The sequence below is a fragment of the Adiantum capillus-veneris genome, chromosome 28, assembly GCF_014529385.1.
Source record: "Adiantum capillus-veneris isolate H3 chromosome 28, ASM1452938v2, whole genome shotgun sequence".
In the NCBI taxonomy this organism is placed as follows: domain Eukaryota; kingdom Viridiplantae; phylum Streptophyta; class Polypodiopsida; order Polypodiales; family Pteridaceae; genus Adiantum; species Adiantum capillus-veneris.
The window spans coordinates 78,239,417-78,264,646 of record NC_140958.1 but is presented as its reverse complement, the minus strand read 5'-3'; the positions used below and the strand labels follow the sequence as shown (position 1 = coordinate 78,264,646).

The following is a 25,230-nucleotide window of genomic DNA, read 5'->3' as shown; positions in this document are numbered from 1 at the left end:
TGAGAAAGATGCTTTCTTTTTGGTGTCCCCAAAAGCAAACCACACAATTGGACTTTGAGGTTGTAACTTGTCAGATGAAAGACTAACACAATGTAGACCCCCATTTTCTTGCGGAGGAGGCTTCATCCTGGCGGTTATGGACATTGGATATGGAAGGGGAGACCGATCTCTCAGCTTTACAGGGATTCAGGGGAGTGACAGTGTCCTTTTGCAGAGCATGGTCAGGCTCGGGTTGTTTTTGAGTATACAATTAGGATTGGACGCATTGCTCTAGTTAGACAGTAGAGAGATGGTTACATTTAGGTCTCTCACATGCATATCTGAGACAGTAGTGGTCAGCACATTGGATCTGCATATAGTTAGACGGGTCTCATATTTTCTATGGCTGCTAGCCATGGTGGATTACCTATTAGGACGTGGGTTTCTTCCATGGGACATGATCCTACATGCATCAAATGCACCCTTCAAATTGTTGAGTCCCCTAGTCACTACTTATGTCACAAAAAATTGATGTGGCAATATCATACCTGACTGGGGAGGGGTTGGAGAGAGAGAGAGAGAGAGAGAGAGAGAGAGAGAGAGAGAGAGAGAGAGAGAGAGAGAGAGAGATGCAGACATGGATCTGTATGGCCTGGGATTTTCGTCTTGGACGATGGTAGAGGAAGTGGCGTGAAACGCGGCAATCGATGCGGCACTTTGGACGCAGGCACTTTCCGCTTAAAATTATTGAAAGGAGTTGACTCTTAAGGACGCCATTGCTTTTTGGGCACCAGAGCTTTGGTATTAGTTGCTTTTGGCCATGTGCCTTATTAAATGAAGCCTTGCACTTGTAGATTAATTGCATGGTTGCACAGTTGTAGAGTGACTTCCCAACAATTGTAATTTGTGGCTTTATCAGTATAAAAAGTACTTGTGGGGGGCGCCTAACTCAAAGGCCATTGCATTTGGGTAGAGAACTTGCTACCATGTCTCGTCTTCCGTGCTCTTTCAATATTAAGTGGTTTTAGTTTTCAAGTTGAGTTGTGTGTTTGTTGTGGATTCACTACCTCGCCAATGGCTTACTAGTTAGCTTTAATTGATTTTTCTTCTACGGAGGATCCAATCCGACTTTTTGCAAAACACTCCATGGATCTTGACAGAGAATTTGTCAAAGAATGAGTGGGAGACCGAATGTGAAGACAGAATCTTAAGATAAAGCAATTGCCAAAGAAGAAAAAGCTGATCACATTCTTGATCAGCTGATCGAATGTTGAGGAATTTGAGGAAGTAGCCAAAGAAGAGACTGAGCGCCAAGTGTATAGGAAATTGGTGAGTTTGGGGTGCTCCAGGTTCCAAACCTTTGAATTCAAAGTCTTTTTTTGGTTTTTTGGGTGGAATGCTTGCTTCTTCCGATATGGCGGCCAAGGGTGCTCGTGTCGATGCATTTGGTTCTTGAAATACCCTTAGGGATACCTTTGGGAAACACTGCAAGGATGCAATTGACCACAACGATTACAACTCAGGATTAGTGCTTAGTGTTACCCAAGGTTCCTTTTACTTCATGAGAGAATTCCGTTTACTGCTTGAGAGAGAGATGCAATAGTCTAGAGAGGAGATATTGTGAGTGAAGGTTCTGTGAGTGATAGAGAGAGAAGACACCGGATTGGGTCGGGTCCTGCTTTCTATTGCTAGAGAGGTATTTGCTTTAGATTGCACAAATGTTGATACAATGGTCCTAGATGTTAAGAGTTGCTGGTGGGATATTGTGGTGGATGCTTGGATCTGGGAGGCTAAGGGCTGAAAATGCAAAACGCATGTGGAGCTGATGGGATCTGCAATCGCCAACAAGGATATGGCTGATCTGCTATGGTCGATGTTGAGGGTGGGTTGAAAAGTGAAAAAACACTAGCTGATTTGGGGGACTGAATCTGAAAACGCTGGTGTTACTGTTGGATGTGCGACGGTATGACGAGGTTATGGCCGAAAATTGCTAACGCTATGGATGATCTAGTACTGTGGGGTTAATCTGGTGCTATGGGTTGATGCTGGGCAAAAACGCCATGAGTGCTGGATGTATTGGTGAAAAACGTCGGGTGGTATTTGTGCTGCTGGGTACTAGTACTGCAGGTATGGGGATAGTAAGTGGAGAGGTGACTCCGAAGGTCACCTATATAGGTAAAAGTATTCGGAGTCACCTGTATAGGTAAAAGTAGCTGGGTCAAGCAGGCTCCAAACAAAAAGGTAAAAGTATTCTATATAGGTAAAAGTATTTGGAGTCACCTGTATAGGTAAAAGTAGCTGGGTCAAGCAGGCTCCAAACAAAAAACCCACGACTTGCTAAAATGCTACTATATATTACTTATAATAGTAAGTTATTAAACTTACTTATAAGCGGTGCTTTGTATGCAGATACTACCTAGGCCAGGTACTAATGATTTGTATGGGAACACTCCCTAGTGCCTACACCTAGCAGATACTGTCACAAAGTGATGACGTGGCTACCGACAGCAGCAAAAACCCTAATTTCAAAAAACCCTAATTTCCTGCAAACCCTAACTGTTGGCTGGAAACTCTAATCTGGCGCCAGTGCCACGTGGTAGTAGCTTCGGATTTTGCGGCGTGAATTACGGAAGCTGAAAAAAAAAGCACAAGCGACGCAAAAACTGTTTTTGGGCTTTTTCTTGAGGCTACGCTTTGAGAGAAAGAGAGAGAACTTGCTTTTTGTTGCTGTGATTGAGAGAGAGAGAGAATTTGCTTTTGCTTTCAAGCTTTTGGGGCTCTGCTTTTGGGCATCCCTTGTAACCCTTTTATATGCGGTGAGGGCCTCACTTCTCAGAGCATCTGGACGCAGAGTCTGAGAGTGAAACCCTAACCGCTCTTGTACTCTGACATTGATTTTTAATACAAAAAGAAATTCCGAAAGGGGCGCCAGTCTTTGGGGCCAATATCTCTAGGCACGGAACTCCGCTGGGCAGTGCAAATCTATTGTGATCTGTGAATTGTTTTGAAGTGGTTATTTGGCGCTGTCGCGATTGATTCTTGACTTGGAGTGTCCAAGTCTGTTACAGTGGTATCAGAGCACGGCCGGCTTCTCTTCTATGGGAAATCCAATCCCCAATTTTTTTTTCCGCGGCACCTATGGCTTCACGCAAGGATCAATCGACTCCCTCTGCATCTGGAGATGCGGGCAGGGATCACAACGAAGATTCAGACAGAGAGTATGGCCCGCCTCGGCCTACTCAGGCGGAGCAAAGAGAGATGAAGCGTCGTCAATTGATTGGCGATGCAACAAAGATGATGCGCAATTTTGCGAAGGATCCGAAATTGGTAAAATATATGAGCGAGACTTCTTTTCAGGAAGTGCATGCACAGTGGCAGAAAACCACTACACCACCCCTGAAACCCGCTCTCAAGAAACCTTCTGATCACAAACAGTATTCAGAGAAGGAATTACAAGAGGTGGTTGATGCACGGATAGCTCAGCTTTTTGACGCGCAAAAGAAAGCCAAAAAGCACGGCAAAAAGCATAAGAAAAGCACCGACTTCCCGGGATATTTGGGTCGTCAGTCGACTTTTGACAAGGCAAAGAAACAGAAGAAGCGTGTTCGATTTGAAGGAGTACCCAGTTCTTCTTCTTCTGACAGTTCTTCTAGCTCTTCAGATTCGAGTGAAGAAGACAGAAAAGGTAAGAAGCGAAGGAAGAAACAAAGCTTCGGAAAGGGTAAGAAAAAGGCAAAGAAGGCTAAATCTCGCCCAGAGACTGACAGTTCTACTGAGGACTCGTCTACAGACAGCTCAGATTCTGATGATGGAAACTTCTATACGAACAAGAAGAATTTTTACAAAGCCAACCAGTATGACTTTCTCGAAGATAAAAGCAAGAAAGTCCGAGAGTTTAAGGAAGGTGGCCACTCGATCAAGTTTGATACTTTTTCAGGATACTCAGATGCTTCGAAGGCTTTGTCTTTTATACAGCAGTTTGACATCGCTTTCGCGGGAGGACGCTATTCAGAGCACTCCAAGATTTGGAGAGCTACCTTTTACCTTAAGGGGAATGCTCGTACTTGGTGGTCCACGCTTCTTTTAAACAAGACTGCGCCAGTTAAATGGTTGAAATTTAAAAAGATTTTTATTTCTTCTTGGTTGACGCCAGAATATGAACGAGATATACAAGCTGCTTGGAACCATCTTCGGATGACCAAGAAAGATACAATCAATGCTTATTGTGAAAGATTCTGGAGCTCTTTTCTACCCGCCTCTTCATTGAAGAAGATCTTGTTCAGAGAACAGATTGAGCGGTTCACCTTGGGTCTATCTACAGAGATCCGAGATCACTGCTTGGAGCAGAAGTTAGCTTCTATTCAAGAGTGATACGAACCGGGCCTTTGCCATTCACTCTGGCAGTCTGACCTACCCCACAGATGAGAACATGACACAACGAGCCGAACAGACTTCTGGGAATGAAAGTAGAAAGAAAAAGAGCAACCCAGAGAAAAAGGATGCACGACCCAAGCTTACTCCTCAGGAGCGAGCTCGATTCATCAAGGAGGGGAAGTGCTTTGGATGCGGGGAACAGGGACACATCTCTGCGAAGTGCCCTAAAAAGGCACAAAAAGGACAGAATAATAAGGATGACGATAGGCCTGAGAGTTCGAGAGCAACTGAGGATCGTGGACGAAAAGGCAAGATGAGAACAGGACTGGTTCGAGATTGTGTGGGTACCGATCCCGACACCATGGATGAGAGTACAAAACTTTGCCAAGCTTGGGGCAAAGTGAAAGATCAAGAGGCCCTGATTTTCTTTGATGGAGGAGCCAAGGCCAACTTCATTTCACCGGATTGGTGTCGCGGCTCGAGATTACTCCCGATCAGATGGGACCACTTGCAGAGGCAGTTCTAGCGGCACCCGACAGGGACATAGCCATTACACCTGTCATTGGCAAACTCCGGCTGCATTGTCAGGGGTATTTGGGGCATGAGAACTTCTTCATAATGCCTTTGGAGGGTTGCGATGTTCTCTTAGGGATTCCCTGGTACCATAAGAACAACGCCGTGGTCGATTATCGAGCGAGGAAAGCGACTTTGACTACAGAAAAGGGCAGAACAATTGTACTTGATATTAGATTGAAGGGCGAGTTTGTCCCTATTGTATCGGCTTCGGCCATTTCAAAAGTAATGAAATCCAGTCTGTTTGTTTACTCGATCTTTATGAAAGAATTGAGCGATAAGGATAGGACAAATATGTCTAAACTTGATAAAGAACGCCAAGATTTTCTCCACTCTCACACTGATTGCTTCTCAGAGGGCCTACCAGAGAGTTACCACCTGCTCGTCCTGAAGATCATACCATTGATCTGATACCTGGAAGCACACCAGCGAACCGGCCACCTTACCGTGTGAGCCGAGCACAGAAGTAAGAGATTATGAACCAAGTGAAAGACCTCTTGGAAAAGGGTCTTGTCCAGTCTAGTACTTCACCGTATTGCTCTCCAGTGTTGTTGGTTTTGAAGAAAGACGGATATTGGAGGATGTGCATCGATTATAGAGCTTTTAACAAAATCACCATCAAGAACAGATTTCCGATTCCTAGGATCGATGATATACTCGACAGGTTACAAGGGTCCTCGTGCTCTAGCAGGATTAACTTGAAGAGTGGATATCATCAGATCCGAATCGCGCCGAGAGACGTCTACAAGACAGCCTTTCGGACTACTTTTGGGTTATTTGAGTTTTTGGTAATGCCTTTTGGCTTAACCAATGCTCTTGCGACATTTAACCGGTTGATGGACATGATTTTTTGAGAGTACAGACTATTTGTTGGCACTTTCTTTGACGACATCATTGTTTTCTCCAAGAATGAGGCAGAACATAGAGATCATCTGCTTCAGGTCTTTCAGGGATTACGAGATCACAAGTTAGTGATGAATGCAAAGAAAAGTGAATTTTTCCTACCAGAGATACACTTCTTGGGACACATTGTCTCAGCAGCTGGAGTACAAATGGACCCAGCCAAGATAGAGACTATCCCGGATTGGCCCGAATGTCCATGAAGTTAGAAGCTTCTCGGGACTGTGTTCGTACTACAGGCGGTTCATACAAAAGTTTGCAGAGGTTGCTTCCCCTTTGCATGTCTTGACATAGAAGGAGTCCCTTTCTCGTGGGGATCCACAGAGCTGACTGTCTTTCGGACATTGAAAGAGAAATTGACTACGGGACTAGTTTTGACTTTGCAGGACTTGCAAAAGTCATTTGAAGTATATTGTGATGCTTGTGGTCGTAGTCTGGAGGCGGTCTTGATACAAGAAGGCCATGTCATTGCTTACGAGAGGTGATTGTTCTCTAGGCCGAAGATGACAGCACAGATATACGAGAAAGAGCTTTTGGTGGGTATCCATTCTCTTACTCAGTGGCGGCATTACCTACTCGGAGCGGATTTTACTAGTCTTTACAGACCATCAGAGTTTGCGCTACTTCTTGTCACAGAAGCAGCTTTCGGAAAAGCAGATGCGGTGGGCGAACATCTTGTCATAGTTTCACTTCCAGATTGTCCATGTGCAGGGATAGAAGCATGTGGTGGCAGATGCTTTGTCTCGGAAGCCGTTGGTTCTGGCTATTTCCACGATACATCATAGGAGCTTCGAGGATATGGTCGATTAGTATGGCACAGATACAGATTTTGCAGATATTTTCACACGGATACAGGATGGGGAGACAGTAGCTGGATACTCTCTTCAAGAAGGCTACTGAGAAAGACTATGTTGTGCGTTACACAGCGGTTGAGGGAAAAGGTTATGACTGAATGCCACTGTGTACCTTTTACGGGTCACCGTGGCATTGCTACCACCATGAAGGGGGTAGAGAGATACTTGTTTTGGCCAAGACTCAAAAAGGATGTGGAAGAGTTTGTGCGTTGTTGCTTAGTATGCCAGAAGGTCAAGTTTGACAGACATAAGGCACAGGGATTGTTACAACCTTTACCCATACCCACCCGCCCTTGGGAAAGTATTGCGATGGATTTCATTTTTGATCTCGCGAGAACACAGAGCGGTCACGATGGTATCTGGCTGTTATTGACAGATTTAGCAAACAGGCTCATTTCATTCCAATGAAGAAAACAATCAAGCCAGATCACTTAGCGAGACTGTTTGTGGCCCAAATCTTCAGATTGCATGGCATGCCTGAGACGATTGTCTCCAACAGAGACTCCAACTTTACGAGTTTGTTTTGGAAGGCAATTTGGGAGAACATTGGCACGCGGTTGCAGTTCTCGTCATCGTTCCACCCGCAGACTGATGGGCAACCTACGATTGCAAATTCAGTGGTTCTAGATTTATTGAAGTCTTATATCTCTGATCAGAAGACTCAATGGGAAAAGTACTTACCCTTGGTGGAATTTGCCTACAATAACACGATACACTCTTCGACGGGGAAGGTGCCATTTGAGATTGTTGAAGGTGCTGCAAAGGTTCCACCGTTCCTAAGCACGAAAGGTAAAATCTTTGAAGCGGATGAATATACTCGAGATTTGGATACGGCTTTTGCCAAGGTTCGCGAGACTTTGCAGAAGTCTCAAGAACGACAGAAAAAGGCAGCGGATCGCCATCGTCGCGACATGAAATTGAAGGAGGATGATTGGGTGCTCTTACGTTTTGAGAAGGCACGCCTACGAAAGAAAAAGGGAAGGGAGAGGCTTTTTCCAAAGCTTAGTATGCGATACTACGGACCTTTCCAGATCACTGAAAAGTTAAATGATGTCTCCTTCAGATTGAAACTGCCAGATACTTGGAGGATTCACAATGCATTCCATGTGAGTCTCTTTAAACCTTTTAAGGGTGATGTGCCTGATGAGCAACCCGAAGTGGAAGAAAACGAGGAGATCCTTGTTCCTGAACAGATTTTGGCACATAAGGATACGAAGAATAAAGGTAAAGTCCGAAGGCGGTTCTTGGTTAAGTTCAAGAACTATCCTGCATTGGATGCGAAGTGGATGGAGGAGGAGGACCTAGCAGATACTCCTTAGATTGTGAAACTTTACCTCGATGCTTTTGGTTTAGCATAGTCTATTCCAAACGGAACCCAGAATTCAGCTTGGCCGTAGATCTGGTGCAGTGGGATGCACAAGAGGGGAGTCGCTCCGCTCCTTTGTCAACAGATGCCTTGATTTAGATACTAGAGTCACTGATGTCTCTTTGAGCTTCAGGGATATTGAAAGCTGACAGTATTCTGCTGTATGACTTTATGAAATGGAATTCTTGATTATGATACTGATTTGTTCTTGACTTCTCTTAAGTGCAGGAACTGATAGACGAAATGACTGCAGTATTTTGGTTTGATTGATCTCGAATAAACATGGTTGCAATAGGGGTTAATCATTGGACATCAATGAGGTCCCGATTGGACCTAGATGTGATTGCTAGCTACATTGCCGATAAATCATGGTCTAAGATCCGGATGAATGTTGAGTGTCATGTGATGTCCTGTGATGTCCGGTGATATCATGTGATGTGACTGTCGATTTGGTACATGTGCTAGATGTGTGTTCCTATTACATAGGTACTAACAGTCAGTGTTTGCTAAGACGATTTATGGCTTTTGTCGGTTTTGTAGGCGATAATGCGTAGCGTGCAGGGCATCACTCCTACCACCGCACTGTACATAAGAGGTAAGCAAGCACTCCGTTGAAGCTCTCAACCAGTGAGCATGAAAATGAGCCTTCTCCTCTCTAAAATCAGCGCCCCCTTCTCTTGCATGAGGAAACTGCACAGAAATGTGCCACTTGACACATTTACAAGCCATTTCCCGTTTCGGGGTTGCCGCCTAAAAATTTCCCGACCGGTTGCCCAGTTGACTTCACGGCAGAGTAATAAAATGTTCCCCTTGTCATTCCGGAGGTAATGACGCTAACACATTTTCAGGTCCCAAAATAGCAGTTCCCTAAATTTTAGGAGATGCTGCCATTGTATCTTTCTAGGTCATCTGACCCCCTTTGTACACTGCAGCCACACCCAGAACTGAAATGTAGCCTCTGTAGCAAAGGATTCCACTTTGGCTAGTCAATGACCCCACTTTGGCTAATCATAGTCCTTGTCCAACCTTAGTGCTCTCTTGCTCTCACCAGGAGGTGTATTTTTCCTGTTGCCTTCCGTAAATAAGTACTAGATATTTTTATTTATTTTTATTTTTACTTGTTTTCCCCGGAACCCTTGAAAAGGTGCAAGTGGACATTGCATGGCCAGTGTGAAACGGCTGCGGCCGAATAGGTTTCTCACAACGGGAGTCTGGGTCGGTCAGTTTTGGACTGATCGGGCCAGTTAGCACTGAATTATGATGAGTATGGAAGCTTGTCTGCGCCACTCGGAAAGTCACTTATAACTTTATAAGTCAGTGGGAACTAGAGAATTAACTCAAAAGGGGCAAATTGGACACATGGCGGCTCCAGGCAGTTTTGCCACTTCCAGCATGAAGGGGGGGCGCCCAATTTGAGAGAGGAGGCTGATTTTTGAACATAAGTGAGCTACAGTGTGTGTGTGAGTAGTGGGTGCAGGTCTACAGCTTTAATGGAAAGCTTGCCTTCTCCTCTGTCTCATGTAGCGCGATGATTTGCTCTCGTGCATCTCTCTCTCCTCTTTGGCACATATGGTAATGCCCCACTAGATGGGCTACTCAGATGAACATGTACAGTTCTTGGGGTTTATGCGCGTTTGCCAAGGCAAGAGCCTTCTGAACAGGAACCGGATTAGCTAATTGCTAATCCCCCACAGGTACGCACAGTTCCATCGCGAAAGATTGCGAGTTCGGAGAGTTTTCTCGTGTGAAAACTCGTCCAATTCACAGGGGAACTGTCCCATTGTGTGCGGGAGCCCTTGGGACACGCGTAGGCGTGTTCGCTCTGCAAAAAACGATCCAAAACAGCGAATTACAGCCTGCTGTGTTTTTCTGCAGGTTTAGGGTTTCGCACCGAAACTGCAAGGGAACATCGGGGGAGCCTCGTGAGAGCCTTGGGATGCGTGTACAGGCTTTTGGGCACCCGATAGTGAAAAACAGGGAATTACAGCCGGCTGAAATTCTGTGACAGCTCACTAGAAAGCTTCCAGATAGCGAGGGAATCCGTCCTAGACAGGTGCTTTTGACCTGCAGGGGTTTTTGCGCCGTTATGCTGCCAAAATCAGGTCGAAAACCTGCGTTTTCAGCCCTCGCCAGGTTTGGACAGCTTTGTGAAAGCTTGTGCTAAGTGGTCGGATCGTCTGTCTTAATTTGAATAAAGAAATACCGAAAGGGACGCCAGTCTTTGGGGCCTACAGGGTGTCGATCTCGTGTGCGCAGTGACATTCTAGTCGCTGGACGCAACTGTGTTCTCTTCCCTTCTCAGTGCTCTGTGTAAAGTTAACAAGTAATTGAAATAGTACCGCCTTCTACGTTGTACAGGCCGGTTATATGGTTCCATCGACGGGATAGTCACTTTTTCTTCAAAAAGTGCAGCGTGGATTGTTGTGGGTGAAAACAACACAGAGCTTGTCGTTATGGCAGAGAAGAGAGACCAAGTACCTGAAGAGGGATCTTCCTCACATGGCACGGAGAAAGTTCCTTCAACTCTTCAAGAAGAGGACAGGTTGTTTAGAACTCAACTGCGTTGCTGCATGGACATGTTTCAGCAGTTGGCTAACAACCCAAGGATGCAGGAGTTCTTACAGGCTCCGACACAGGGTTTTCAGCCTCCTACACAGGGCATGACTGAGCCGTTGCAGGAAAAGGAGATTTCCAATGCGCAGAGGACTCATGATGCTCGAGGGAAAGCCCATGTGGTTGAGCAACTAGCGGTGTCCAATGATCCAAAGCAGCTTGCTTTAGCTGGACAAGAACCGTTTGTGAATGGTCGAGGGAGCAATGAATAGGCTATGCGTCAGACCCTTCCATTACCTAATACTTATCCTGGTTATTTTGGAGGTGGTTCAGTGTTTCAAGCTATGGCTGGACCTTCCCCAGACCTTCCCCAGGTTATATGCCAGGGAATGTGTTCGGGACAATGCAAACAGGCATGGGTAACCCTATGTACGCGAACATGGGTGTCCAACCAGGTTTTCATGGTGCCTACGGCCAGTTTCGAGTGCCTGGAACACAATTTGGTATGGCTGGTTTTTCGCAGCCATACGTACCAAATGCAGATATGACAGGTAAAATAGTTGATGCGAGTGCTGGAATGAACACTCATGGAGCACCACTGTTACAGGCACCTGCTTATGATAATGTGGCTCCTTTGAGTCAGCTTAAGGATTACAAGGAAGGTGGGCAGGGAGTGAAGTTTGAAACTTTCAGAGGAACTGAGGATCAATTGAAGGCTTTTACCTTCATACAACAGTTCGACGCAGCTTATGCTGGAGGAAACTTCATGGAATCTTCAAAGATACGCAAGGCTGCCACTTTCTTGAAAGGGAATGCGCTTCAATGGTGGACCGCATTGTTGAACTAGGGTCAAGCCCCAACAACGTGGGTCCAATTCAAACAGCTTTTTGCGCCTGCATGGTTGACAAACACTTTTGAAGTGGATGTGATGACAGAATGGCACGAGTTGTGACCTTCATACAACAGTTCGACGTAGCTTATGCTGGAGGAAACTTCACGGAAACTTCAAAGATACGCAAGGCTGCCACTTTCTTGAAAGGGAATGCGCTTCAATGGTGGACCGCATTGTTGAACCAGGGTCAAGCCCCAACAACGTGGGTCCAATTCAAACATCTTTTTGTGCCTGCATGGTTGACAAACACTTTTGAAGTGGATGTGATGACAGAATGGCACGAGTTGAATGCTAAACAGTGTGCGAACTTGGAAGAGTACAATAAAAAGTTTTGGGCCGCGGTGTTGCCAGTCACCTCTTACAGGTTTGTGCCATTGTCAGAACAGATTGAGAAGTACTGTTGCGGATTGCCCAAGAAAATCAGGGACTACTGCACAAAGACTACTGTCATGAATATGTTTCTGTTGATAGAGAATGCAAGAGTGGCCAGCAATCTGTCGAAGGGAGATTCCGATGGATTTAATAGCCACAAGAAAGGGTCCCAGGGCAAACAGTTTTCAGCCAAGGGCAATGTTGCAGCAAAGCCTTCTGAGCCTCCCACAAAGAAGCCCTCCACTGAAGAAGGTGATACGTCCAAGAAGCAGTCTAAATCTTTTTCCGGACGAGGACAAGGGCAAAAAAGGCATTTTTCTGGCAAAACTTTTGAAGAAAGGAAAGCTCTTAGGGAGGCCAAGAAATGCTACATTTGTGAACAGGAAGGACATTTTGCAAATGAATGCCCACAGAAGAAGTCACAGGATAAGGATGACAAGTCAGACCATAAAGGGAAGAAGCCAAAGCCAAGTGCAGGACTTGTTCCAGATTTGGTTGGAGACCAGCCAAACACAGATGCCACGGAGCTGTGCAGAGCTTGGGGCAAAGTTAGAGACCAGACAGTGCTGGTTTTCTTTGATCCAGGAGCCCGTGCAAATTTCATATCACCAGAATTGGCATCAAAGTTGGGCATTCGTGCAGAGGAGATGGGTATGACAGGGGAAGCAGGTTTGGCATGCCCAGGTCATTCAGAGCCCGTTACTCCCATTTTGGGGAAGCTTCGTTCTGCACATTTAGAGTTATGTGGATGCGGAAGAGTTTCATATTATGCCACTTGAGGGCTGTGATGTGTTACTGGGTATCCCATGGTGTTACAGGTTGCATGCTATGGTGGATACTTACAACAAAAAGATTACCCTTGTACATAGAGGAAAGACTCATGTCCTTGATGTAAAGCTTAAAGGCGAGTCTGTTCCAGTTGTTTCTGCTTCTGCTATTTCATCTGTAATAAAGAATCATCTTTCTGCGTACTTGATCTTTGCAAAAGAAGTACCTCAAGTTGTATCCAATTTGTCTACCTCAGATAAAGACAGGTCAACTTTTTTGAGTGGTTTCAGTGGTTGTTTTTCGGACTCTTTACCAGGGGAGTTACCTCCTGAGAGACCTGAGGATCATATTTTAGATCTTGTGCCAGGTTCTAGTCCACCGAATAGACCACCATACAGGGTTAGTGCAGCCCAGCAGAAAGAGATTATGAGTCAGGTCAACGAGCTTTTAGAGAAGGGGCTGATTCAGCCCAGTTCATCCCCTTTTTGTTCGCCTGTACTCTTAGTGCAGAAGAAGGATGGTTCATGGCGCATGTGCATTGACTATCGCGCCTTGAATAAGAATACCATCAAGAACAGGTTCCCCATACTGATGATAGATGACATTCTTGATCGGCTTGAGGGAGCGTCATTGTTTACAAGAATAGACCTAAAGAGTGGGTACCATCAGATACGCATTAGGCCAGAAGATGTCCATAAGACTGCGTTCAGGACAACATTTGGTCTCTATGAGTTTCTTGTTATGCCATTTGGTCTCACAAATGCTCCTGCCACGTTTAATAGAATGATGGACAGAAATTTTAGACCACATGGAAACTTCGTGGGTACCTTCTTTGACGACATGATTGTCTATTCGAAGTCTGAAGAGGAGCATAGGGATCACTTGACTGCAGTTTTCAATGAGTTACGTAAGAACAGGCTACTCATTAATGTGAAGAAGAGTGAATTCTTTTTGCAAGAGATTCACTTCCTTGGGCACATTGTTTCAAAGGATGGGGTACGCATGGATCCCGCTAAAGTGGAAGCAATTAGATCATGGCCAGACTTGAAGTCCGTACATGACATCCGAAGCTTTCTAGTCTTATGTTCCTACTACAAGAGGTTCATCCGAAATTTTGCTGAGATTGCTTCTCCACTCCATGCACTACAAGGAAAAGGAGTTACTTTCAAGTGGACAGCCAAGGTAATTTTAGCGTTCAAACACTTGAAAGGGAAGCTGACTTCAGATCCGGTAATCATTTTGCCAGATCTTTCAAAACCTTTTGTGGTTCAGTGTGATGCGTGTGGCCATAGTCTTGGTGTAGTTCTAATGCAGAATGGCCGAGTAGTCGCATATGAGAGCAGAATTCTTTTGAAGACTGAAAGGAACTTGCAAGTCTATGGGAAAGAATTGCTGGCAGTAATTCATGCTCTTACTAGTTGGAAACACTATCTGCTAGGGGCTGATTTTGTTGTCCAAACGGATCATCAAACCTTGCGATATTTTCTCACACAGACGAAGTTGTCTGAGAAGCACGAGCGATGGGCAAACATCTTGTCAATGTTCCATTTTCAGATTGTGCATGTGCAAGGGAAAAAGAATGTGGTGGCTAATGCGTTGTCACGAAAGCCCCAAATTTCAGCAGTGTCAATTCTGTACCATTGTGAACTAGATGAAATGAAGACACAATATGCTAAAGATTCAGATTTTGCAAGGATCTATGACCAGCTTGTTGATGGGCAACATCATGAGCACTATATGCTTAAGAATGACTTTCTCATGATGCATGGAAAGTTATGCGTCACTAAACAGTTACGGCCAAAGATTTTGATGGAAAGTCATGGACCATATGCCGGACATCGTGGAATTGATGCGACAGTGAAAGGGGTTGAGGCATTCTTCTAGTGGCCAGCTTTGCGTCAAGATGTTGACACATTTGTAAGATCATGCTTAGTATGCCAAAAAGTCAAATTTGACAGACAAAAGCAATTGGGATTGTTGCAACCATTGCCGATCCCAGATAGGCCATGGGAAAGCATAGCAATGGACTTTATCTTTGATCTTCCAAGGACGCAAACAGGCAATGATGGGATTTGGACTATCATTTATAGGTTCAGTAAGCAGGCCCATTTCATTCCTGTGAGGAAGAAGATAAAGCCAGAACACATGGTCAAGATATTCATGAGCAATATCTTTAAATATCACGGGATGCCTCAGTCAATTGTCAATGACAGGGATCCACGTATGACGAGTCTTTTCTGGAAGGCATTGTTTGAGAACATGGGCACTATGCTAAAGTTCTCTTCTTCGTTTCATCCGCAAACTGATGGACAGTCAGAAGAGGCAAATTCTACTGTTCTGGACCTGCTCAAATGTTATGTGTCAGAGCACAAGGCAACTTGGGAACACCATCTTCCATTGGTTGAATATGCTTACAATAACACTGTGCATACGTCAACAGGTAAGGCACCATTTGAGATAGTGGAAGGAGGGAAGAAAGTCCCGCCCATTTTGCAGACTAAGGACAAGATTTTTGAGGCAGACAAGTATGTGCAAGATATGGATGAAACATACAGGAAGATAAAGATTGCTCTTGAGAAGACTGAGGCTAAGCAAAAGAAAGTTGTTGATCGTCACCGTCATGAACTTGTATTTTCACTTGGTGATTGGGTGCTTTTGCGCTTTGAAAAGGCCAGGTTAAGGAAAAGGAAAGGCAAGGAACGCTTGTTTCCTAAGCTCAGTATGTGATATTATGGTCCTTTTCAGATTTCAGAAAAGATCAGCGATGTAGCTTACAGGTTAAAGCTACCAGAAGGTTGGAAAATACATAATGCTTTTCATGTCAGCCTTCTAAGACCCTTTGTCGGTGATGTGCCAGAGAATATGCTTGATGAGGAACAACCCGAAGTGGAAGAATTGGATGAAATCCTTGTTCCTGAACAGATATTGGCACATAAAGAAAGAAAGGTTAGAGGAAAGGTTGCAAGACGCTATTTGGTGAAGTTCAAGAACTATCCATCGTTGGATGCCAAATGGATGGAAGAGTCTGAATTGATTGATTCACCTCAGCTATTGCAATTGTATCTTGAAGCCTTTCAGATGGAACCCACAGTGACTTGATGTAGACTTTTTGGAGCAAGGCAAGAGCATGGTTCATGATGCTCAAGAGAGTAGTTAAGCAATTGTATCTACTCTTTCCGTACAGAATTTAGCTAGAGAAGTTTGTGCTTGAGAGTACACTAGAAGACTTCTATGCTTGATATATGTGCCGTAGCCAGGTTGGTGGGATTGTTTAATCGTCCAACGCTACATTTCCGGAAGCATGTATATCTTGGATTCCCATCGTAGAATACATGTGATATCAGGAGATACTGCATGTATTATTGGCATGCAAGCGAGGTCGCTTGCAGTATTTCAAGGGTGGGGTGTGTCACCAGGAGGTGTATTTTTCTTGTTGCCTTCCGTAAATAAGTACTAGATATTTTTATTTATTTTTATTTTTACTTGTTTTCCCCGGGACCCTTGAAAAGGTGCAAGTGGACATTGCATGGCCAGTGTGAAACGGTTGCGGCCGAATAGGTTTCTCACAGCGGGAGTCTGGGTCGATCAGTCTGGGATTGGTCGGGCCAATTAGCACTGAATTCTGATGAGTATGGAAGCTTGTGTGCACCAAATGAACTCTGGGCCACTCGGAAAGTCACTTATAACTTTATAAGTCAGTGGGAACTAGAGAATTAACTCAAAAGGGGCAAACTGGACACATGGCGGCTCCAGGCAGTTTTGCCACTTCCAGCATGAAGAGGGGGCGCCCAATTTGAGAGAGGAGGCTGATTTTTGAACATAAGTGAGCTACAGTGTGTGTGTGAGTAGTGGGTGCAGGTCTACAGCTTTAATGGAAAGCTTGCCTTCTCCTCTGTCTCATGTAGCGCGATGATTTGCTCTCGTGCATCTCTCTCTCCTCTTTGGCACATATGGTAATGCCCCACTAGATGGGCTACTCAGATGAACATGTACAGTTCTTGGGGTTTATGCGCGTTTGCCAAGGCAAGAGCCTTCTGAACAAGAACCGGATTAGCTAATTGCTAATCCCCCACAGGTACGCACAGTTCCATCGCGAAAGATTGCGAGTTCGGAGAGTTTTCTCGCGTGAAAACTCTTCCAATTCACAGGGGAACTGTCCCATTGTGTGCGGGAGCCCTTGGAACACGCGTAGGCGTGTTCGCTCCGCTAAAAACGATCCGAAACAGCGAATTACAGCCTGCTGTGTTTTTCTGCAGGTTTAGGGTTTCGCAGCTAAACTGCAAGGGAACACCGGGGGAGCCTCGTGAGAGCCTTGGGATGCGTGTACAGGCTTTTGGGCACCCGACAGTGAAAAACAGGTAATTACAGCCCGCTGAAATTCTGTGACAGCTCACTAGAAAGCTTCCAGATAGCGAGGGAATCCGTCCTAGACAGGTGCTTTTGACCTATAGGGGTTTTTGCGCCGTTATGTTGCCAAAATCAGGTCGAAAACCTGCGTTTTCAGCCCTCGCCAGGTTTGGACAGCTTTGTGAAAGCTTGTGCTAAGTGGTCGGATCGTCTATCTTAATTTGAATAAAGAAATACCGAAAGGGGCGCGAGTCTTTGGGGCCTACAGGGTGTCGGTCTCGTGTGCGCAGTGACATTCTAGTCGCTGGACGCAACTGTGTTCTCTTCCCTTCTCAGTGCTCTGTGTAAAGTTAACAGGTAATTGAAATAGTACCGCCCTCTACGTTGTATAGGCCGGTTATACTTGCCCTCAGGCCTGGACTCCCTCTGAACAGTTCCACACTAGCTATGCAATGCAGGGCAATTAGATTTCCCGAGGGGTGTTTCCAAAAAGTGAAAATGAATAAATAATAAGAAAGAAATCAACAAAAAGGATAGATAGTATTCACACGTTGGTGCCATACCCCCCTCTTGAAATCTCAAACGTCCTCGTTTGCATCTATGTCGTACATGCTCACAGTCAACACTCGGGTGTGCGCACAGCTGTCGACACATGTACGACACATACATGCTCATTGTCAGCCCTGGTGTATTCAGCACCTTGTTGACACATGTATTGCCTATGTGTGAACCCTGTCGCAATGACATAGTGGTAGCTTCGCACTCTGCCATTGCTTTGAGTCATTAACTTTCCAATGACAAAATGGTAGCTTCACATTTTGCCACTGTCTTTTAGTACACGTTGGATCCAGTAACACTTTCGAGCATACCCAAACCGACAGTTTAAGAATGCAGTTACACATGTATCCTTTAATAGAAGCAATTACTGTATCCTTGACAAACTGACAAGAAATACTCACTTCTATAGCACTAACCAAACTTTTGGACTTTCCATAAGAGCAATTGCCAAATTGACAATCTGTACAACATTCATGTAACATGTATTTGATTTGAGCTCACTTTAAATACAATGTACATCATTTGTTTCAGAAGCCATTGTCACACTGACAGTCCATGTAGCTTTGAAACTCAAGGGGTCAAGGTAGGTTGCAAATCGAAGGCTTCAAGGTAAAGTGATAACACAGTTGGTGACTCTGCAAGTTCACCTTCTTCCATCCACTTAGCATCCATTGGTGGATAGTTTCTGAACTTCACCAAGTAACGCCTAGCAACCTTGCCTTTCACTTTTCTTTCTTTATGTGCCAAAATCTGTTCCGGGACCAAGATCTCGTCAAGTTCCTCGACCTACGGCTGATCTTCAGCTGGCATATCCTCTGACACATCACCCACATAGGGTCTGAGAAGACTCACATGAAACGCATTGTGAATCTTCCAACTCAGGCAATTTCAGCCTATATGCAACATCACTGATTATGTCGCATACTTGAAAGGGCCCATAGTAAGTCATGCTGAGCTTTGGAAACAGTCTTTCCTTGCCCTTCATCTTCTTTAACCTTGCCTTTTCAAAGCATAGAAGCACCCAATCACCAAGTGAAAATGTAACAAACTTGGACACTCCAAGTCAAGAATCAACCGCGACAGCACCAAATAACCACTTCAAAACAATTCACAGATCACAATAGATTTGCACTGGCCCGGCGGAGTTCCGTGCCTAGAGATATTGGCCCCAAAGACTGGCGCCCCTTTCGGTATTTCTTTTTGTATTAATCAATCATCAAAGTACAAGAGAGCGGTTAGGGTTTCACTCTCAGACTCTGCGTCCAGATGCTCTGAGAAGTGAGGCCCTCACCACTAATTTAAAGGTTACAAGGGATGCCCAAAAGCAGAGCCCCAAAAGCTTTTAAAATCAAAAGCATCAGTTCTCTCTCTCTCTCTTAGAGACTCTTTTCTTTTTTTTTATAAAAAAAAGCAAAAGCAAAATTCGCGTCGCTCATCATTTTCCAAAAAAAAAATAAAAAATATATATATATATATATTTTATAATAATCCGCCTCCGCGATTTCCGGAATTTAGGGTTTTTGGCAAAAATTAGGGTTTGCAGGAATTTTAGGGTTTCTGTTGTCCGCCACGTCATCACTTTGTGACATACCCCCCTCTTGAAAGCATTGTAATCGACCGCGATTACGCCTGCAAAACTGACAAAAGCCATAAACCGTCTTAGCAGACACTGACTGTTAGTACCTACGTACTAGGAACGCACATCTAGCACATGTACAGAATCGACAGTCACATCACACGACATCACAGGACATCACATGACATTCAACATTCATTCGGATCTTAGACCATGATTTATCGGCAATGTAGCTAGCAATCACATCTAGGTCCAATCGGGACCTCATCGATGTCCGATTGACTAACCCCTATTGCAACCATGTCTATTCGAGATCAATCAGACCAAAATGCTGCAGTCATTTCGGCTATTAGTTCCTGCACTCACAAGAAGTCAAGAACAAATCAGTATCATAATCAGGAATTCCATTTCATAAAGTCATCCAGCAGAATACTGTCAGCTTTCAGTATCCCTGAAGCTCAAAGAGACATCAGTGACTTTAGTATCAAAATCGAGGCATCTGTTGACAAAGGAGTGGAGTGACTCCCCTCTTGCGCATCCCACTGCACCAGATCTCCGGCCAAGCTGAATTCTGGGTTCCGTTTGGAGTAGACTATGCTAAACCAAAACATCGAGGTAAAGTTTCACAATCCGAGGAGTATCTGCTAGGTCCTCCTCCTCCATCCACTTCGCATCAAATGCAGGAAAGTTCTTGAACTTAACCAAGAACCGCCTTCGGACTTTACCTTTCTTCGTATCATTATGTGCCAAAATCTGTTCAGGAACAAGGATCTCCTCGTTTTCTTCCACTTTGGGTTGCTCATCAGGCTCCCCATCATCAGGCACATCACCCTTAACAGGTTTCAAGAGACTCACATGCAATGCATTGTGAATCCTCCAAGTATCTGGCAGTTTCAATCGGAAGGAGACATCATTTATCTTGTCAGTAATCTGGAAAGGTCCGTAGTATCACATACTAAGCTTTGGAAAAAGCCTCTCCTTTCCCTTTTTCTTTCTTAGGCGTGTCTTCTCAAAAGTAAGAGCACCCAATCATCCTCCTTCAGTTTCCAGTCGCGACGATGGCGATCCGCTGCCTTTTTCTGTCGTTCTTGAGACTTCTGTAAAGTCTCGCGAACCTTGGCAAAAGCCGTATCCAAATCTCGCGAATATTCATCCGCTTCAAATTTCTAATCTTTCGTGCTCAGGAAGGATGGAACCTTCGTAGCAGTTTCAACAATCTCTCATGGCGTCTTCCCCGTCGAAGAGTGTATCGTGTTATTGTAGGCAAATTCCACCAAAGGTAAGTTCTTTTCCCATTGAGTCTTTTGATGCGAGATACAAGACTTCAATAAATCTAAAATCACTGAATTGGCAATCTCAGATTGCCCGTCAGTCTGCAAGTGGAACGATGACGAGAACTGCAACCGCGTGCCAATGTTCTCCCAAATTGCCTTCCAAAACAAACTCATAAATCTAGGGTCTCTGTCGGAGACAATCGTCTCAGGCGTGCCATGTAATCGGAAAATCATCGTGATCATTCTGTATTCTCGGGAGATAAAAAAAAATGAAATCCATTTCAATACTTTCCCAGGGGCGGGTGGGTATGGGTAAAGGCTGTAACAATCCCTGTGCTTTATGCCTGTCAAACTTGACCTTCTGGCATACCAAGCAACTGCGCACAAACTCTTCCACATCCTTCTTCAGTCTCCACCAAAAGAAATCTCTCTCTACCCCTTTCATGGTGGTAGCAATGCCGCGGTGACCCGTAAAAGGTGGACAGTGGCAATCAGTCATAACCTTTTCCCTCAACGGCTGTGTAACGCACAACAGTCTTTTTCATCAAGTAGCCTTCCCGAAGGGTGTATCTAGCTACTGTCTCCCCATCCCGTATCCGTGTGAAAATATCTGCAAAACCTGTATCTGTGGCATACTGATCGACCATATCCTCGAAGCTCCTATGATGTATCGCGGAAATAGCCAGAACCAACGGTTTCCGAGACAAAGCATCTGCCACCACATTCTTCTGACCCTGCACATGGACAATCTGGAAGTGAAACTGTGACAAGATGTTCGCCCACCGCATCTGCTTTTCCGAAAGCTGCTTCTGTGACAAGAAGTAGCGCAAACTCTGATGGTCTGTAAAGACAGTAAAATCCGCTCCGAGTAGGTAATGCCGCCACTGAGTAAGAGCATGGATAACCGCCAAAAGCTCTTTCCCATAGATCTGTGCTGTCATCTCCGGCCTAGAGAACAAACGGCTCTCGTAAGCTATGACATGGCCTTCTTGCATCAAGACCGCACCCAGACTATGACCACAAGCATAACAATATACTTCAAATGACTTCTGCAAGTCCGGCAAAGTCAAATCTGGTCCCGTAGTCAATTTCTCTTTCAATGTCCGAAAGGCAGTCACCTCTGTGGGTCCCCACGGAAAAGGTACTCCTTTTTGTGTCAAGGTATGCAAAGGGGAAGCAACCTCTGCAAACTTTCGTATGAACCGCCTGTAGTACGAACACAGTCCCAAGAAGCTTCTAACTTCATGGACATTCCTCAAATCGGGCCAATCACGGATAGTCTCTATCTTGGCCGGGTCCATTCGCACTCCTGCTGCTGACACAATGTGTCCCAAAAAGTGTATCTCTAGTAGGAAAAATTCACTTTTCTTAGCATTAATCACTAACGTGTGATCTCGTAATTGCCTGAAAGACTTGAAGCAAATGATCTCTGTGTTCTGCCTCATTCTTGGAGAAAACAATGATGTCGTCAAAGAAAGTGCCAACAAATAGTCTGTACTCTCGAAAAATCCTGTCCATCATCCGGTTAAATGTCGCAGGAGCATTGGTTAAGCCAAAAGGCATCACCAAAAACTCAAATAACCCAAAAGTCGTCCGAAAAGCTGTCTTGTAGACATCTCCTGGTGCTATCCTGATCTGATGATATCCACTCTTCAAGTCAATCCTGCTAAAGCACGAGGATCCCTGTAACCTGTCGAGTATATCATCGATCCTAGGAATCGGAAATCTGTTCTTGATGGTGATTTCGTTGAGAGTGCTATAATCGATACACATTCTCCAAGATCCGTCTTTCTTCAAAACCAACAACACTGGAGAGCAATACGGTGAAGTACTAGGCTGGACAAGACCCTTTTCCAAGAGGTCTTTCACTGAGTTCATAATCTTTTCATTTTGTACTCGGCTCACACGATAAGGTGGCCGATTCGGTGGCGTGCTTCCAGATATCAGATCAATGGTATGATCTTCAGGCCCTCTCAAAAGCAATCGGCATGAGCGTGGAGAAAAAAAATCTTGGCGTTCTTTTCTTCAGGTCAAAACATATTCAACTTTTATCCATCGTTCAGTTCTCCCAAAAGAATGAGTAAGAAAACTGAAGTTCATCAAGTACAATCTCTAAGCCCTTCATTTATCAAAGTCGCTTTCTCGGCCCGGTAGTCAACCACGGCGTAGTTCTTGTGGTACCAAGGGATCCTGAGTAGAACGTCACTCGCGTGCCCTGAACACCCCTGTCATTGCAAACGAAGTTTGCCAATGCTCGGTGTAATGGCAACATCCCATCCGGGTGCCAGTCGAACTACCTCCGCCTGTGGCGTCAGTCTGTCGGGCGTAGTTCCAAATCGAGCCGCCAATTCCAAGTGAAAAGAAGTTGGCCTTGGCTCCTTCAAAAGAGCTTCCTGATCCTTCGCTTTGCCCCGAAAGCGGCAAAGTTTGTACTTTCATTCATTAGATTCGGTGCAGGTCCCACGCCATGTGGTACCAGTTCTGCTTTTCTATCTGCCTTTTCTGCCACATTCCTCAGCTGCTCTCGAACTCTCAGACCCGTCGTCGTCTTTATCATTCTGTTCTTTCTGTGCCTTATCAGGGCACTTTGCGGAAATATGTCCATGTTCCCCGCATCCAAAGCACTTCCCCTCTCTGATGAAGCGAGCTCTCTCCTCAGGAGTAAGCTTGGGTCGTGCATCCTTTTTTTTTTCTCTGGGTTGCTCTTTTTCATTCTACTTTCATTCCCAGAAGTCTGTTCGGCTCGTTGTGTCATGGCCTCATCTGTGGGGTAGGTCAGACTGCCAGAGTGAATTGCAAAGCCCCGCTTCGCATGACTCATCAACTCCTGAATAGAAGCTGACTTCTGTTCCAAGCAGTGGTCTCGGATCTCTATAGGTAGACCCAAGGTAAACTGCTCAATCTGTTCTCTGAATGAGATCTTCTTGAATGAAGAGGCGGGTAGAAAAGAGCTCCAGAATCTTTCACAATAAGAATTCACTGTATCGCTGTTGGTCATCCGGAGATGGTTCCAAGCAGCTCGTATATCTCGCTCAAACTCTTGAGTCAACCAAGAAGAAATAAAAAGCCTCTTGAATTTCAGCCATGTAACTGGCACAGTCTTGCTTAATAGAAGCGTGGACCACCAAGTACGAGCATTCCCCTTAAAGTAAGAGGCAGCTCTCCGAATCTTGGAGTGCTCTGAATAGCGTCCTCCCGCGAAAGCGATGTCAAACTGTTGTATAAAAGACAAAGCCTTCGAAGCATCTGAGTATCCTGAAAAGTATCAAACTTGATCGAGTGGCCACCTTCCTTAAACTCTTGGACTTTCTTGCTGTTATCTTCGAGAAAGTCATACTGGTTGGCTTTGTAAAAATTCTTCTTGTTCGCATAAAACTTTCCGTCATCGGAATCTGAGCTGTCTGTAGACGAGTCCTCAGTAGAACTGTCAGTCTCTGGGCGAGATGTAGCCTTCTTTGCCTTTTTCTTGCCCGTTCCGAAGCTTTGTGTCTTGCTTCGCTTTTTGCTTTTTTTCTGTCTTCTTCGCTCTAATCCGAGGAGCTAGAAGAACTGTTAGAAGAAGAAGAAGAAGAACTGGGTACTCCTTCAAATCGAACACGCTTCTTCCGTTTCTTTGCTTTGTCGAATGTCGACTGACGACCCAAATATCCCGGGAAGTCAGTACCTTTGTTCTGCTTTTTGCCGTGCTTTTTGCCTTTCTTTTGCACGTCGAAAAGCTGAGCAATCCGTACATCAACCACGTTCTCCAGTTCCTTCTCCGTATATTTCTTGGAGGCAGAAGGTTTCTTGAGAGCGGGTTTCGAGAGTGGTGTTGTGGTTCTCTGCCACTCCATCTGTACCTCTTTCAAAGAGGTCTGGTTCATATATTTTACCATCTTCGGGTCCTTGGCAAAATTGAGCATCATCTTTGTTGCATCGCCAATCAATTGACGATGCTCCATCTCTGTTTGCTCCGCTTGAGTAGGCCGAGGCGGGCCATACTCTCTGTCTGAATCCTCGTTGTGATCCCAGCCCGCATCTCCAGATGCAAAGGGAGTCGACTGATCATTGCCTGAAGCCATAGGTGCCGCGGAAAAAAATTCGGGGATCGGATTTCCCGTAGAAGAGAAATCGGCCGTGCTCTGATACCACTGTAACAAACTTGGACACTCCAAGTCAAGAATCAACCGCGACAGCACCAAATAACCACTTCAAAACAATTCACAGATCACAATAGATTTGCACTGGCCCGGCGGAGTTCCGTGCCTAGAGATATTGGCCCCAAAGACTGGCGCCCCTTTCGGTATTTCTTTTTGTATTAATCAATCATCAAAGTACAAGAGAGCGGTTAGGGTTTCGCTCTCAGACTCTGCGTCCAGATGCTCTGAGAAGTGAGGCCCTCACCACTAATTTAAAGGTTACAAGGGATGCCCAAAAGCAGAGCCCCAAAAGCTTTTAAAATCAAAAGCATCAGTTCTCTCTCTCTCTTAGAGACTCTTTTCTTTTTTTTTATAAAAAAAAAGCAAAAGCAAAATTCGCGTCGCTCATCATTTTCCAAAAAAAATAAAAAATAAAAAAAATAAAATATTTTTTATGATAATCCGCCTCCGCGATTTCCGGAATTTAGGATTTTTGGCAAAAATTAGGGTTTGCAGGAATTTTAGGGTTTCTGGCAGAAATTAGGGTTTCTGCTGTCCGCCACGTCATCACTTTGTGACACAAAATACCACTTCACGATAGTGACGATCAGTTGCTTTCTTTTGCTTTGCCTGAGTCTTTTCTAAGGCCACTTTGACCTTCTTGTACATTTCATCCATGTCCTGAACATACTTATCTGCTTCAAATATCTTGTCCTTTGTATGCAG

General features: G+C 44.9%; 1 protein-coding gene across 2 annotated transcripts in view; it reads left to right on the top strand.

The window, feature by feature from the left end:
* LOC147420727 (uncharacterized) overlaps positions 1–25,230 on the top strand; it is a 99,319-nt gene that overhangs the window by 1,164 nt on the left and 72,925 nt on the right. The window lies entirely within an intron of this gene.